The sequence below is a fragment of the Macadamia integrifolia genome, unplaced genomic scaffold, assembly GCF_013358625.1.
Source record: "Macadamia integrifolia cultivar HAES 741 unplaced genomic scaffold, SCU_Mint_v3 scaffold2250, whole genome shotgun sequence".
Classification (NCBI taxonomy): Eukaryota; Viridiplantae; Streptophyta; class Magnoliopsida; order Proteales; family Proteaceae; genus Macadamia; species Macadamia integrifolia.
In genome coordinates this window covers 16,627-32,659 of record NW_024868595.1, presented here as the reverse complement: position 1 = coordinate 32,659, position 16,033 = coordinate 16,627, and the positions used below count along the sequence as shown (strand labels likewise).

At 43.8% G+C, this 16,033-nt stretch overlaps 1 long non-coding RNA gene across 1 annotated transcript in view; it reads right to left on the bottom strand.

The window, feature by feature from the left end:
* Nucleotides 1-14,665, bottom strand: part of LOC122066128 — an 18,334-nt gene extending 3,669 nt beyond the window's left edge. Inside the window, exon 1 of the long non-coding RNA XR_006136247.1 lies at nucleotides 14,412-14,665. This is a non-coding gene — a long non-coding RNA (uncharacterized LOC122066128). The remainder of the gene's footprint in view (nucleotides 1-14,411) is intronic.
* Between the last annotated feature and the right edge of the window lie 1,368 nt (nucleotides 14,666-16,033).

Below are 16,033 nucleotides of genomic sequence, written 5' to 3'. Positions count from 1 at the left end.
AGGAGAAAAGGTATTCCTTAAGATCTCTCCTACTAAAGGGTTGCAAAGGTTTCACAGAAAGGGGAAGTTGAGCCCAAGATACATTGGACCATTTGAGATCTTAGCCCGGGTTGGCTCAGTAGTCTACATGCTTGCTCTGCCACCTTCACTCAGGGACGTTCATAACGTCTTTCATGTATCCATGCTGAAGCGATACGTTCATGATCCCTCTCATGTATTACCCGTGGAACCAGAATATCTAGCAACTGGCATGACTTATACAGAGCAGCAGGCTAAAATTTTGGACCGAAAGGTGAAGACCCTTCGCAACCGCTCCATTTCCTATGTAAAGGTGTGATGGGCTAATCATTCACTTGAAGAAGCATCTTAGGAGAAAGAGGATGAAATCCAAGCCAAGTACCCCTATCTCTTTGAACAACCAGGTACGCCAATTTCGAGGACGAAATTTTCAGAAAGGGGGGGTAAATGTAATACCCTACTTCTTAAACACTGTCTGATTACACGGTTGACCCGATTTAACCATGCAGGACCCGAACGGGAGAGAGTTAAAGCGGGATCCTTATGGACTATGATGGCTAGGGTGACCTTAAACACCGGCTGGCTCGACAAGTCCCAGCCAGTGCCAGAAGAGACGGGTGTACCCAAGCCGTGTACATGCATCTATCATAAGGCCATGTACAGATAGAGCAGGTGTGTAGCCATATTTTGAAGTGCATACATATATAACATCGTATGCCAAGAGTGAGATTCGTGCCGGGGCCGAATTCGGTTAAAATCCCAAGTTTTGACCCTCAGGTGGGCAGACAGGTGGGCACATCCACCCACCTGAGTGACCCACCCATGTGAATACTTAGTTATTTTAAGAAGTATATATATAGCATTTATTTCCCTTTTTCTTTTCTCATTTATGACACTCGTATGTTGGTGAGAAGAGTAAAGAGGAGAGAGAAAAGAAAAGGGGAAGAAGAAGAAGAAGAGAAGAGAAGGAAGAGGAAAAAGAGATGGATTTCAGCGGCGTCGAGGCTTGATTTTCCCATTCCGACATCGGAAGAGTGATCTCCAACACTAGATCTACGGTTAGAGGTGAACAAAGGCTAGGTTCCTTAAACTTTCACCATACCCAAGTAAAACCCTTGATTTGGGTAGGGTTTCTTGAGATCTTGTAAATTCCCTTTGAAATTATGAATCCAAGGTTTAATAGATGATTTATGTGTTGATCTTGAAGGATTTGAAGAAGTATTTACAAGGTTGGAGAAGCATTGTGGATTTGAAGTGATTTTGGGGTTTTGAAGGTGTTCTTGAGCAAAGAAGGTAAGCTGGCTTCCCATTCCTTAAATCTAACCTAGATCTAGGTTAGAACCATCTTATGAGACCTTGAATGAGTGAAGAATGGGTTTGGAAAAGCACCATTTGAATCCCCAAAGGTTGGGGGAAGTTTGGAAAGAAATAGCAATTTCTCGCCAAGACCGGTGGGCCACTTGGTCCGCCTGTGGGCACCCGCCTGAGAGGGCAGGGCCCTCGGGCACAACCGGTGGGCCACCCTGCCCGTCGGTCTTAGCAGGGCCTCGGGACCAACCAGCGGGCCAGATTGGTGGGCCAACTGACGGGCCGACCTACCTATCGATCCAGACCGGTGGGTCTGACTGGTGGGTCAGACATGTGGGCTGTCCGACCCACCCGAGAGGCTCCGAACATGATTTTTACGTCTGATTGGACCCAAAATGGACGTGTGACCTTCTGATAGGATTCTAAACATGATCTTGTTATTGGATCATGTAAATCTTGATCCTAAAATGGTGAAATACTAACCCCGCTCACTTATGTTAGGTTCACCAAAGTATACGCTTCTCGCACCGGATCTCACCCGTACCGAGCGTGAGTCCTTGTACACTACACGTAAGTGGGGAGAGGACGTTTGGCCTTGTTTCAAGGCATTGTTTGGCATTCATTTAATTGTATCTAGTCTAGCCATGCCATCATGAAAATGCTATGTAGATTAGTCATCCTCACATTGTTATGCATGGGTGTTGTGTTTACTTTCTAAATGCCAAGTGATGAATGTTGACATCATTGTGCATGATGCATTAATAGACTAGATGTCGTAGTCATCTTGGAAACGAGTGCATTGGTGGCCCGTGGTATGGGATGCGGTGGCACTATGCAATCGTACTATTGTCATATAGGAGCATGCGGTTTAGGATTATCACCTTCCCGTGCTACGACCCTTCCCAATAGGGGTTAAGGTGTTGGGTTACCATTTGGGGGGAAGCAGTGGTCACGGTTGTCGGGTCACTGTGGCGGTTAGATATTACGCCCGGCCAGTCATTAGGATAGTCGGCAACCCCAGTGGTATATTCAAGAGGGCCAATCGTACTGCTTTTAAATTGCTGGAGTCAGCACCTTTAATTTTCAGTCATTTACTTTATGTTGAGAGCCAGTGGTCGGCATGTTTTTATTTTTTCGAGTACTCACGGTGGGCCTTCTCCGACAGCCCTATGGGCGTATCGCGGGATGGAGTTCGTGGCTCATACCCAGAGCATACGCGCACTGTGGTTGTAGTAGCACTAAACCAAAGACTTAGTAATGTTGCTTAGGTGGATGTGATTTAAAATGTATTGCATAGCATATAGTGCATATGGTTGTGATTTGTTGTGTGGACTATTGTGTGGTCCATCTTTCCACTTACTGAGCTAGTGAGCTCATTCCACGTGTGCACCTCTTTTAGATGATTTTGCAGTTCATCCATCTGAAGAGCACGGGGCGAGTCCCATAGTTGAGTTCCCTGAAGAGGACTGGTGGACCCCTGAGGAGTTAGAGCACGGCATTGATTGCTCGTGCGAGAGTTGTGCTGCGGGACCGCAGTTCTGATACCGAGCTGAGCTCCACTTTTGATGCCGAGCTGAGCTCTACCTTGTGATGCCGAGCTGGGCTCAACCCTTGATACCGAGCTGAGCTCTAATCTTCGACACTGAGCCGAGCTGTACACTCTAATTCTTGATGATTCCTTTTGTGTACTTGATATGTGAATTGTACTCTTATTGTGTAAATATTATGCCTTCGGGCCCACATGTATTTAACTATTATATCACAATTCGGGTATCAAGTATTATGGGAATATTCACAGGTAAACCAATTCTTCCGCTGAACTGATGAGCTCTTTCTTAGTTGTGTGTATGTGTGGTGGAATACTGTATCAGATGATCCTGGCAGGTTTGGGTTAACCGGTGTTAACCCGGTCATTGGCCCGGTTCTATGTGAACGGGGTGTGACATACTAACCCACAGTAAATAAAAGGAAAGAATGGGTCACTTGCCCAAATTTACTGGGTTCACCCTCAAGTTCATCCTCCACCATCGGGCAGTGATCTCTCCTAAATGGATATGTTTCTGATCACCCTGGATGTCGATGCCCATCAAGTCTGTGAACTCATCTATTGTTAAAGTCTCGAGAAGAGATAGGGACCTCCCCCCAAATGGTATGCTTGTCAGGGCATAGAAGCACAGGGCATGATGGTAATCTCACGAGTAAGGAGATTAAAGGAGTGAGTACTTAGCCACCATCGCTCCATCAGGGCTCCCGCCAACGCCGGACTAAACTTCTTGGTCTCCAATGAGGTTAATCGGCTCTCAGGTAAGATGAATCAACTAGCCCCTTGACCCAGTGAGGAAGTACTTTGTACCAATCCTGGACTGAATTTGGATGACCATATCTGGCCAAAGCAGGTGGTACTCCCTCATTGAACCTCTAAAAAAAATATATATATATATGATAAAAAAAACAATGATAAATAAAAAATATAGAAATTAAAAAAATAACAAAAATAATAAATAAATAAAATTAAATGTAGGACTCACCCATATGGAGTTACATATGTGATCTCGAGTCCTATAGAGCGTTCGTCCAGTGTACTAGTCGCAGGACCCTCGTCCCCCTGAGATGAAGTACCGTAACTCTCCGCACCATCTAGATGGATTCCTCTGTGAGTCCTTCTCTTTCTTCCCATGGCCATATTTTCCAAAATTATGGGGAACCCCAAGAAGTTTCATAAATTAAAAAAAATCCCAAAAAGATTTCAAATTCTCCAAATGGCTCCCTCGTTAATAACTTTGAAGATCTTCAAAGAAAGGATGAAGAATTTCAAAGAAAATTTGAAGATTTTCGAAGGAAATTTGAAGAAACCCAACAAAACGTGAAGAACTTCAACAAAATGAGAAGAATTTTAAACCATAAAATGGTTAAAAATTCATTTTCTCAAAAAAAATGAAAAAAAAATTTGAGATTCTAATTCGAAGGTGCAACTCAAAGATCCTTACCACAAAATACAAAATCCAAATCAAAACTCATGTGGTAGATAAAAATTACAGGAAAAAGGTAGATAAAAATTACATCACATAAAAGTGGTAGAAAGTCACATGCATGTGAAAGGTGGAAAGTCAAAGTTAAAAGCAAAAATTCAAAATAAATGCATATGAATGGCAAGATTCCAAGGTCCAAATTCAAGATTCCAATCCAATGGTTCAAATCAAAGGACAAAAAAAATCAAGAAAATAAAAAATCTCATTGAATCGGCCCCAGGTGGCCCAATCATATTGAACCGGCCCCAGGTGGCCTAATCTCATTAAACTGGCCCCAAGTGGCCCAATCTCATTAAACCGGCCCCAAGTGGCCCAATATCATTGAACTGGCCCCAGGTGGCCCAATCTCATTGAACCGGCCCCAGGTGGCCCAATCTCTTTGAACTGGCCCCAGGTGGCTCAATCCCATTAAACCGGCCCTAGGTGGCCCAATCTCATTGAACCATCTCAAAGCTGCCCAATCTCTTTGAGTCAGCCCCAAGTGGCCCGATCTCATTGGTCAATTCCATAGATTGGCACAAGGAAGCCCAGTCTAGGAAAGCCAAGAGTCAAAGTTCTAACATCTTTTGCAGGATTGAAAGAGCAGTGAATTTCTTCCCAACAATCTATGGCCCAGTAAGATCCTAAACTTTAAAGTAGGTAAGAGATATTATCTGTTGCATGTTCAACTCCATCATTGATGAGCAAGATGATGGCAGTACATGCTCTGGGCGACAAAATGTTGTCATTCTTTTCTTTGCCCTTCGATTGTTAGCATAGGCCTCGGCCAAAGAGGGGCATTCTATAGACACCCAATTTTGTCACTCTCCCCTGGTTATGATAACTTACAAATCTTAGACGCAACCTCTCACTTCTGATCAATAGAGATGATAGATGACTGAGGAAACCCCACCCAACAACATTCCATACTCACCTAAGAATCCCAGAAATCCTGTGCGAGAGAAAAGAAAGGTCCAATTATAACTTCTTCTATATGGAGAAATTCAGTCCAAAGTGACCATACAGATGGATAGTACTCAGAATCACGATTCCAATGATATATGGTACGTCAAAATCGGACTTTCAGATCTTCTGCAATCATTCCTAGAAAAATCGTATCTCGCGCTCATACCCCTCAGCCTTATGCGAGCCCCTACAAGCCTCGCACACCACAGCTGCCCTGCACGCGCCCCTGCTACCCTGTGTGTGTCCCCACTGCCCTGTGTGTGCCCCCGTAAGCCTCGTATGTCCCCGCTGCCCTGTGTGTGCCCCCACGAGCCTCACACACCCCTGCTGCCCTATGTGTGCCCCCACGAGCCTGGCATGCCCCTACTGCCCTGTGCAAGCCCCTACTGCCCTATGCACACCCCTGCTGCCTTGCGTGTGCCCTCTTTGCCCTACGAGCACCCCCGTTACCTTGCTCGTGTGCCCTCTGCCTACCCCATAAGCCAACCTGCCTTGCGCGTGCCCATGTCTGCTTGCGCACCCCCTGTCTCATGTGCCCCTCCCTGCATTGCGCACCCTTGCCCAACCCCGTTGCTTTGGCCGATGGCCAGAGTATTCATTTCAATGGTCAATTTGGTAAAGGGGGATCCCTTCACCCATTTGTGCACTCTACACTGCCCCCGTAAGTATACCCTACACCGCAACCTCCTATTGGCCCAAAAAAGGTTCATTGGCCCAAAAAATTACTCTTCACCCCATTGGCCCAAAAATTTACTTAGTCACCCCATTGGTCCAAAATTTATTTTGTTACCCCATTGGTTTAGAAAAATCACCTTTTACCCCATTGGCCAAGGAAATCCCTCTTTCCTCCCCATTGGTCCAAGAAATCTATAAATAGCCCCCTCCCTTTGGTTTTACACACTCAAGCTTCCCAGTGAGCACCCCTTGTAGAGAAGCTCTGCCCTCTCTCCTCCCCTTCCCCCCTTGAAGTCTTCAAGTCTTCGGAGAGATCTTCATAAGAACCAAAGTATTCTTTGGATCTTTGAAGTGTCCTTCGGGCCTTTGAAGTTCTTCAATCATTTTCTTTTTTGAGTGAGCATCTTGTGTAGGAGAAGCTTTGCCTTAGTCTTCCCTCCCCCTTTAAGGTTCTTCAAGCCTTCGAAGCAATCTTTATAAGATCCGAAGTGTTCTTCGAGCCTTCAAAGTTCCTAAATCATTTAAATTTCAGCCTATTCCCAATAGAAGCTTTGCCAAAATGCCACCTCAGTCTAGCCCTCCCATAGCTTAGCCCTAGTGGAAGCTCTGCTAGAGTGCCAAGTAGCCCATCCCTATCCGAAGCTCTGCCGAATTGACACCTCAGTTTAAGTCCAAAAGTAACCTTTTTCGATCTGGAACTCTGTCTGATTATTGCTACAGTCAACATCTCTCGAAAAAGAAAGTTGGTGGTCAAGACCATCTTCCCCTGAGCTGAGAGAATCCACAAGAAAGCTCATGCCAACACTAATTGGGGTTCCACCCCTCTTGACCCAAAACAAGGGTCAAGCTCAGGTATAATTTCTTACCCAAAATTAGCATAATGTAGACTTTATATTGACCTTGTTTTAGTGTACATAATTATTTAAATTCCGTCAATGTATATATGTGTAATAATTTAGCCATGCATATGGAATAGGCATAATTGTGGAAAATGTTCATTCTTAAGGATCTAGAAAGAAGACCGGTTGAATTAGGTAGATTGGGTGCCTAACAACTTCCCAACTCTACAACTTGACACGTACCCTAAATCTCTAGACCAGACCAACTTTTAGGCCCTTTTCTCAGGAATTGGGCCCACCCCTGGGTCCTAGGCCCATAATCCTACTTGGCGACTCCAAACCCTTTTGCATGATCCCAATCCCCTGTATTGGATCATCATCAAATCCCCATCTCAATGATGACCTTTACACTCCTGTGAAATAGGCCTCCACATATCTCGGAGCGGTGATATGGTGGTGCAGGGCCCATGGTTAAGCACACATGACACGTCCCTCCCTAAGAAAGAGAGAGAGAGAGGAGAAGGGGCTGAATGCAAGTGTTTTTCCCCCTAAGGGGAGAGAACCTCCGGCCACTACCCTTATACCATCCAAAGAAATCTCTACTATCTCGACCCTAGAGCTCAGAGCATCTAAGCTAGCAGAGACTCGAGAAAAGCCCCTCTCCATGTAGTCTAGTACAGTCTATAAATCTGGGGCTTCTTGAGAATAAGAGTAAATAGGGATCAATGAAAGTTCTATATATGGAATAAACTATAAGAAATCATATTTTAAATGACATTAAGTGATATGAGAAATTACCTCCACTTTGGGCAGTAGGCTGAGCAATCTCAAAGAAGGACTAATGAGGAACCTAACTCAGCTGAATGGTCTCCTCAGTTGGAAGAGTACTATGAATGTCCTCATCGTGGCTGTGTGGAAGCTTCACTCCAAATCTCTCTACTTCCTCCACCGTGAAACCACCTAGACCCATATCAACATCATTGATGTGAAGATCTTTAATGGGATCCTCATGTTGCTCTCCCTCCCCAACGTGACCCCACCTGAGTCTCTTTACGGCCCCACACCCTTTGTGGCCCTACACCCTACGCACCCCCATCAGGCACCCCTCGGCCATGTCAGAGTACCTCGCGACCCCGTTGCCCTACCAGGGTACCTCCGAATTCTCACCCCTTGGGATCTGGAAATCTATAAATAGGGCACTTTTTACCATCCCAAGACACACTTGGTTGGTATACCTACTCCCCTCACTTGGGTGAGTTGATCCCATCCCCCTCTTATCCTTGTTGGCACCCCCTCTAGTCCCTCCCTTTGGCTTGTTTGGCCCTTGTTCTGATGATTAGATTTGTTGGATCCGTGCTAGAATGCCAGTTACTAGACCCATAATCTAATCAGATTTTGAAGTGCCACCCAAGCCTTAGCCTTCTAATAGCCCTTCCCTAGTCGGAGCTCTACCAAAGTGCCATAGCCTTCTAGTAGCCCTTCACTAGCCGAAGTTCTGCCAAAATGCCACCCAAGACTTAGCCTTCTCGTAGCCCTTTATAGATACCCAATTTTGTCACCCTCCCCCGACTATGATGAATCATGGATCGTGGACACGGCTTTTTGCTTTCGATCAACAAAGATGACAACTGACTGAGGTAACCCAAAAACCCTTAAAATCCTATGCGGGAGAAAAGAAGGGTCTAATTATGACATCAGGTATACAAAGGAATCCGGTCCAAAGTGACCATACAGATGGATAGTACTTTGAATCATGATTCCAGCAACATATGGTCCATCAAAATCGGACCGTCGGATCTCCTGCAATCATCACCAAAAGACAGAACCCATCGAGATCATGATCTAGAAATATTCCATTGAATATTCGCTGCATCACATCAGCCCACACCCCACTCACACCCAGCCCCATACACACCCCAGCCCCCACACACACACCCAGCCCCATTAACAGCCGCCCACCATGGACACCCAAGCCCCACACATGCACACCCCAACCCGTAATGCACACACCCAGCCCCATGCACACCCACCCACCATGCCCATGGCCCCGCCCCACGTGCGCCCCTGCCTCTTTACTTGTGCCCTTGCCTCATGCATGTCATCGCTCCCTTACCCACGGCCCCATGCTCCATGCCCCTTGCCCATAGCCCTGTGACCCTCGCCTGTAGCCAGACGCCACTAGCCCACAACCCTACACCCCTTGCCCATGGCCCCACGCCCCTCGCCCGTGGCCTCGCATCCCTCACCCGTAACCCAATGGCCCCTTGCCCCTCGCTCCCAGTCCTACCCTGCCAAGCACCCCTAGCCCCCCTGCCAAGTGCCCCCATGACCCTTACCTGTGACCTAGCTACCCTTGCACATGGCCCCATGATCGGTGTAACCTTTTGCTTGAGAATCCCCCACCCCCCGCTTGCATACCTCGTGCCCCCGCTAGTGTACCCTATGCCCCTTCACCCTATTGGTTGAAAATTCCCTTTTTCACCCCATTGGTCCACAAAGTCTATAAATCCTCCCACTCAACTTGAAAATGACACTTGAATGCACTTGAGTATACTTGGTTCATACTTGGTGAACACACCTCTCCCCCTCCTTAGGAACCCCTTCCCTTGCCTTGTATGGCCACCCACTAGCCCCTCCCTTTCCTAGTGTGGCAACCTTCTAGGCCCAAGCCTTATAAGCCTTCCTAAGCCTTCCCAAGCCTTCCCGAGCCTTCCCTAGCTGAAGCTCTGCTGAAACCTAAACCTAAAAGTAGCCTTCCTTAGCCGAAGCTCTACTTAAACCCTAATCCCAGAAGTAGCCTTCCCTAGCCAAAGCTCTGCCGAAGTTCTGTCAAACTATAAACTCGGGAATTGCTCTTCCCTAGCCGAACCTCTATCCAAATATCTGAAGATCACCACAATCAACATCTCTTAACAAAAGTAAGTTAGCGGTCAAGACCACCTTCCCTTGAGCTTGGAGTATTCATGAGAAAGTCCGTATCTGCACCAATCAGGGACCCACCCCTCTTAACCCGAAATAGGGATTAAGTTCAGGTATAATCTCTCACCCAAATTAGTACATTGTAAACTCTTTAGTTTCCTCATTTTAGTGTACATATGTAATTATTTCTTTTATAAATGTTTATATTTGCCATAATTTAGCCATGCATGCGGTATAGAATAATTGTGGAAAATATTTATTCTTCAAGCATCTAGTAGGAAGACCGCTTGAACCGGCTAGATTAGGTGCCTAACACCTCCCCAATTCTGTAACTTAACACATACCCTAATCTCTAGACCATACCAATTTTTGGGCCCTTTTCTTAGGAATCAGGCCCACCCTAGGGTCCCAGGCTTGTAACCCTAGGTGGCGACTCCAAACCCCTTTTGCATGATCCCAATCCCCTATTGGACCATCATCAACCCAAGGAGGATGTACATCCGAACCACACTCCTCCTCGAGAGAGAGAGAGAGAGTGGAGCCTTGTGAAATAGGCCCCCACGTATCTCCAAATAGTGATACGGTGGTGTGGGGCCCACGGAGGCACACACACATGGAAGAGAAAGCAAAGAAGAAAAGAGAGAGGAGAGAGGGCCAGAAGGAGGAGAGATCCTTTTCCAACGACTACCCTCACAGTGGCGACTCCCTATTGGGGACTTTTCAAGCTTCCGAAACTAGATGCTACCTTTAAATGCAAGAACATTTTTTGCCACATTTGTTTGAAAACATGTTTGGCTAACCCATGTTTTTAAATGTATTCGGTAACCACATCATGCATCATGCTCGAAGTGAAATCATTTGGCAAGGGACTCCTTGTCATGCCCGCACCCTCGGGGAGGCCAGTGCATATCATGGAGAGTACTCTGAGAGCAAATGATAGCTGCTTCTTGTATAAGAGTGTGGGGTATTATTAAACGACGAGGATGTTCGTAATTGTGCTAGTACCCTCGGGGAGGTCCATGCACTTTATGACTTTCTAATATTAGATGATGGTAATCTCACATTACACTTATGCACACAATCACTCAAGGTTCCACCCCCCGGTGGCCAGTTGCTTAACCTCGTGTGTAGTCATGAGTCATGAGCAAGGACGTCACCCCCATGATCTCATACCTTTGGGTATATCAAAAGGATCACATACCTTATGTATATAGATCCTTTTAAGGAAGGCTTTTCGTTCCTATTTTCATCTACTGCATACTCGATCACGTAGGAAATGGATGGAGAATGCTAGGAACGCCACAAGCTAACTTATAGAACTTGTTTGAGGCCTTGAAAAGGAATCTTCTTATAATTCATTCTAGTCATAAGGAAATGCTCTTCTAAGTGGGTTTTGGATAAAAAGGTGTCCTTCCTCCTTAAGAACGATATGTGGATGATTTGGTATACATGACTCCAAGGTGATTCCCATCAAAGTCACATAAAATACCAAATTATCTAAAGACCTGAGGAAACTAGGAGGAAGGTCACCTAGTGGGGTAAGATTAAGGAAAGCATGACTTTATTGATAAGGAATGTCTTATAGGAATATTCTATTCAAGCCATTTGTGTGTATCTCCCACCATTGACATTGAGTGGACTTGGGGCATCAGCCCCTGTCCACTCCCTATCATTAACTGGACTAACTTTGGATGAATTATTAGTTGATAAGTGAGTGAATGAATGAATAAAGGGGTGGGAATGCAAGAATCCTAAAATAAACCACTTTTGGTTCAGGCACAATTTCACACCTCAAGTATTCTCCGCAGTCCATCTGGACACATCAGTGTAATTGGTTGACTCAATTAAGTCCAGTGTCACCTCGATCGTCTATCCGAGACTATCTCCTTCCAAGTGATTATAGTCCAGTTCATATGGATCCACCCAACGCTGAATCACCTGAGCAACTATGGGTCCACCCAGTAGAGACATTGCAAACGGAAATGGCTGAAGTCATAAATGGATTAGCTCAATTACAGCACTTGCTATGTAGCCTAGGATCGATCCTAGGGCTGAAATGACTTTGGCTACAAGAGAATTGGAATAGAACAGACCAACAGGTCATCATGGGACTTCCTCCTGAGTTGACTTAGGAGAACCAGAACTAGTTAAACCAACCGATCAACGAGGAGTTTCACCCACCCGTCCGAATGGTCAATGAGGAGTTTATTCACGAGTTCCTCCACCTAGGTTTGTGATTGATGATAAGGAAGAAGAGTTTTCGGCACATGTCCGAATGGAACCTCCAAAGATGGAGAGAGAAAGAAAAACCAGAGAGCAGTTAGAGAAGTTGGAGAATATGATCTGACTAGGAAAGGGTCTGGAAGGTCAAGCAGTGGATTCTGATGAGATGAACTTCTTTTCAGGGGGAAGGATCCCTGAGAAATTCAAGTGGCAAACTGATAGATTTGACAGGTCAGGGGACCCCAAGGCTCATCTGAAGGTCTTCCTCAGCATTACCAATTGATGGCAGCTTGCTAATAATCAGATGAGTTAGGCATTCATGTTAACACTATCAGGACTAGTACTAAGGTGGCTCACACAGTTGGAATCTACACATATAGAATTGGGCAACAATGGTGAAACCCTTCACCAAGTAGTACTCTTATAACATTGAAGTAGATGTAAAGCATCAGGAATCTGATGAAGAACCTAGGTGGCATCCCCTTCCCAGTATGTCGGGCCTTAGAGATGCAAGCTAGCTGCAAGCAGGAGTCAGCTAGTCCCAGAAAGAATGTCTGTCCCCCAACCAACCCCTAAATAGTAACCCTTGATAGCCATGGTCCCAGAATCCCACACCGTTATCTGGCCCCCCATATTGTCTGACAGTCTTGAGTACAATATGTTATACCATGCTTTGCCCTCTAAGGATACAGTACGTCGTACCCGGGCATAGTAGTCCTCTATGATCTACCACGGAATGGGATTAGCCAATACCTTACCCCTATTGGCAAGGGGTTATAGCACTGGGATGTGATCCTAATCATATGCATCTACATGCATCCATAACATCCAATCACACATCCATGATCACAACTGTAATACTGACCTTTGAGCCCAAGATATCGGAAAGAACCTCAGCCACACCTTGCCTCAGATCAATAATATTACAACCATCATCACACATCTATCATGCTACACATCCAAAAAACCTTGAATAACATCACATCACATCACAGTCGGTAAAATCATGCAACATGTGAAATTTATATATTTTTGTATAAAATAAATCCATAACATAGCATTCATCACATGTCATATGCATGCATGAATGAAAATATCAAAACACTCTGTAAAAGAAATCAAACACCCACTCACCAGATACTCGAATCTGAGGCCTTTTCATTGAATTCCTATCCACGCATATCCTCGCCAGATAAATTAGGATCTTATGAATTGTGTACCATCATATTAAATATTTATAAGTCCTAACACAACTTAGTGTAGGTTCTATCTAAACCTAACAACCCTCAACAACCCACATACTAACCCAAATTAAAGTCTCGGAAAGCCCCTCGAACTACCTCTTCCCTTATGGTTAATCTGGATAAAAAAGTAAGGGACATAACCCACAAGGGGTAGGGTACTAATCAGCCTAATCAGGGGCTGATTTGCAGAAATTTCTGCACTCCTAGAGGTTGTTCTGCCAGTTTCCCTGGCTTGGGCTGCTCATGGCCGATGGTTATTGACCATGGCAACATGGGGAAGGTGTTATAGGGTCTTTAATGTCATTTTACAGCCCCTAAAACAATCAATTATAGAAATCAAAATTCCATTCCAATACACTTCCTAATTTCTTCCAAATTTGCATTCCTAATCCATATAATTTAGAAATCAGAAATTTTCCACTTCTTATACTAATTTAATTGGAGCTGAATTTAATTGAATACAGTAACATAAGTCTGGTCTTAGCTCCGATTAAATTCCCACAATAAAATCGTTTAGTCATTCATAGTCCAAGAAGGAAAATTATATTAATTTAGTCCCAATTTGACTACCTTCATATCCACATCACCCAATTGGGACCTTCCCATCCATTTTATCACTCATATGGAGCTGAGGAATTACAAGATACATGGTAGTACCATTCTTCAGTTCCAATTGAGCTCAGGTGGGACAATTCATCAATCGCAGAGGATAATTGGGCAATTTCTTCCCAATTCACCTAGTAAAATACAACAACAGTATGTCTAAGCTTCAAACATTAAAATTAGTTGCATGCATACCACCATTTCAACTCCAATTTCATAAAATTTTACTTGCATGGCAAAAGCCCTAACATCTAGGGTTCCGAGAGATGGGTCAGAGTCAAATTGGGTCCCTAAACCCACTCTGAAACCAAGGATGCAGTTACAAGGAATTAAAACCCAATTTAATAACTCAATTCCATCTCACAATTACACATGCAACCATAACCCTAACATACTACAGCCATTAGAGAATAGTTTCTTACCTTAAATTTACAGGTACAGCAGGAATTATAGATCAATTTATTCTCTATAACAGAAATGAGCTAAGTTCCCTTGCATGTAGTCCAAATTTCCCAATTCTAGGTGGCTGTATGCTTGGGAACCAAAAGGAATACCCTTCCTAATTCAAGTCTAGATATTGTAAAAAAAATTCAAGGATGAATTCTAACCTTCAGATGTGTGTACAACAGCTATAAAGAAACTAGGAACAGTATCTTCTATGGTTCAGCAGAAATCATCCCAGATTGCAGTTCGTTGCTCAGCATCAGATGGACAGTAGGTGGATGCAGCCCCACTTGCATGCATCTCTCTCTGTTCTGTAGCAGCAGAGAACCATAGGGCAGCAGGAGCATTCGGACAGCAGCTCCTTCCTCCTTCCTCTTCTTCTCCTCTTCTCTTCTCCTTCTTCTTCTTCCTCTTCTTCTTCTTCTTCTCTTGCTTCTATTCCACCGAATTGGGCAGCAAGCAAATGAGGAGAACACAACAGCCCTATCCCTTATATTGAAAGCGAATATAGGCCTTAGGGTCTATTTGGCTGAATTACTTAATTTCTAAAATTAATTTTGAAAACTACTTTTGGAAACATAAAAATGTTTAAACTTTAATTCCCTTTAATGGACCCCACCAAATACTAACCTTAAACATGGGTTACACTCAGCAAATAGAAATTTTTTTTTTCTATGCATGGGGTAGACATGATGAGTTGGCCTACAGAGAAGTGGGCTCCACATAAAAAACTGTTTTTTTTTTTTTTTTTTTTTTTTTTTTTTTTTTTTTTTTTTTTTTTTTTTTTTTTTTTTTTTACATTCAGTTCATAGCAGAGCAGCCTACTTCATATTATGAGCTAGGCCATAACCTTGGACTCAGTTACCTCAAATTTAAGGGTGCTACAACTCCCCCCTCCTTACAAAAATTTCATCCTCAAAATTTGCGAAGTTGCTCATCTTCGAGGATCAGTCCCATTCACTTTACTATCACTCTTATCCATTGAGTTGCAACATCACATTTCCATTCAGTGTTGCTAGCAAGGCCATATGTGACTTGTTGTACTGGCTGATCTCAATAACACACATTAACACATCCATTGGCCATACTAGTCTCTTATCTATTCATGTCCTTAATCCCTCGAGAACTTCAAAATCAACATACCTCTCTACTTCTCACTTTCCATTATCAACCCTGTTATATCTTCGTACATATATTCATTTTATTTCCATCTCGCCCATGTATCTTTACTAGGGTATCAGATCTGATCTCTGTACAGATTTACAAAGTCCTAGAACTTCACACTAGTTTTGTATTAGTTGATCCACTGTTTCACTCTCTTCACTCTATGAGAACCATACTTGTAGATTCCATTTCCATACCATTTCTCCCAAACCAAACTATTAATTATATTTATAGTATATCCCCTTTTGTTTTATTTTTATTTTAAAGCTTCCATCAAATACCCAAGATAATATCCCATCTTTTACTTGGCTTCACAATTTGTCGGGGATTCCTACTTTATTTCACTATACATATACAAATACTTAGTGTATTATTTATTTTTCTTATGAAATCAAACTTCCATACCCTCATTCACACTACTTGACCTTTCACTACATTCAAGCATGCTAAATATTTCCAATATTCCACCAATGTCCTATTATCCACAATTCATCCTGATTTAAAATTTAATTCTTCACAATTCTAATATCATGCTTTAACTTTTATATGTTTTCTTCACATATTTAGACATATATTAATTGATCATGTAATCCAAATCCTCAATGGTCCATAATGTTTCTGC